Source organism: Crocodylus porosus, unplaced genomic scaffold (assembly GCF_001723895.1).
Source record: "Crocodylus porosus isolate Cpor-Errol unplaced genomic scaffold, CroPor_comp1, whole genome shotgun sequence".
Classification (NCBI taxonomy): Eukaryota; Metazoa; Chordata; order Crocodylia; family Crocodylidae; genus Crocodylus; species Crocodylus porosus.
In genome coordinates this window covers 40,613,209-40,614,647 of record NW_017728947.1, presented here as the reverse complement: position 1 = coordinate 40,614,647, position 1,439 = coordinate 40,613,209, and the positions used below count along the sequence as shown (strand labels likewise).

General features: G+C 55.3%; 1 long non-coding RNA gene across 1 annotated transcript in view; it reads right to left on the bottom strand.

Annotated features, from left to right (window-relative positions):
- Positions 1 to 1,243: 1,243 nt before the first annotated feature.
- LOC109321363 overlaps positions 1,244 to 1,439 on the bottom strand; it is a 5,392-nt gene continuing 5,196 nt past the window's right edge. The window contains exon 3 of the long non-coding RNA XR_002104042.1: positions 1,244 to 1,336. This is a non-coding gene — a long non-coding RNA (uncharacterized LOC109321363). The remainder of the gene's footprint in view (positions 1,337 to 1,439) is intronic.

Below are 1,439 nucleotides of genomic sequence, written 5' to 3'. Positions count from 1 at the left end.
CCCCAGGGCAAAGGCCTTCTCTCTTCCCTTTTTGGGTTTGTTTTGTTTTGTTTTGTTTTGTTTTGTTTTGTTTGGGGGTTGGGTTTTTTGGTTTGTGGGGTCTGCTTTTTTTTTAAGTTAGTTTCGTAGAGAGCTAGAAGGATCATAAGAAGAAACAGTGATGGGGCAGGGCTGCTGCTCGTGGGGGGGAAGCCAAGGGCTCCTTGCCTTTCCGAGCCCGGAGAGGGATTGCTGGTGGATCTTATCCCAGCAATCAACCACCGAGGATAAAGAGCCACAGGCACAGCCCTAGCCCTGTGTCTGGAGCACGGGGGAGCCAAGGACCTGCATTGTCCAAAGGGACAGCGATTGGGGGGGGGACGGTCTCTGGATCTTGGGGGCCACTGGAAAGAGGACAGACTTTCAGAAGGACAGAAGCACCTGTCCTCTCAAACTCAGGACAGTTAGTTTCACACGATGAGCAGAGCCCCCTCCCCGCAAAATCAAAATCAAAGACTCCTAGACAATGAGGGTGGAAGGGACATCAAGAGGTCACTTAGTCCAACCCCCTGCCCAGAGCAGGACCAGCCCCAATTAAAACCACCGGCCACGTCTGAATACAGGGTAGGTCCCAAATCTACTGCGGATCATAAACCTTCAGGGGAGGAGAGCGGGGAGGTAGAAATCCTGGCCCCGCTGAAATCAAGGGGAGAGTTACTGCGGATTTCCATGGGGCCAGGATTTTCTTCCCGGAGTTCCTTCTTTCCATCAACCTGTTCCCCCATCGAGGAGGCTGGTTATTCCGCTCCTTCCAGTGTTGCTGTAAGGGGGGACTGCGGAGAGCAAAGTGGAAGGCATAAGGATTGATAGCGGGCTTTCTAAGAAAAAAATACAACAAAATAAAAAGCTACAAGCGAAAATCTCCTTCGTCCTCCTCGCGGCAGCAGCCTGAGGTGGACGGATACTGCCACCCCAGCTCAGATCGCTGTCCGTCCCCAAAGCCAGCGGCCGGAGCAGCAGTTCCCGCAGGCGGTGCCACTTCTCCCCGCTGTGAGACGGTGAACCAGTTGTGGGAAAGATGCACCTTACAGGCAACTGGGGAGCTCCGAGCAAGTGGCATCGTTTTCCTCCAGCGAGGAATTAGCAGGTGCCCCCCTGCCAGATCCAGGCGGAGGATGGTGAGGACTGGGGATGCAGTAAATAGGGAGACGGGAATCTGGTGGAGGTTGCATTTTAGCTTTCAACCCGTGCGGCAGAGCGGGCTGAGCCCTGGACCACCTCACCCATCCCTCACTCGCCGGCTTCAAGGGAGCAGCGCTCCTGTCGCCCAGGCTCAGAGAGATGCTCTCCCGAGTCTCTGAAACGACTGAAAAACAAACTGCAGGGGCGGGAAGGGGGGGGGGGGGCATCCAAAGGACAAAGCGGGTAAGTGAGCTGGTTTGGCTGGAAGAGGCTGCAGA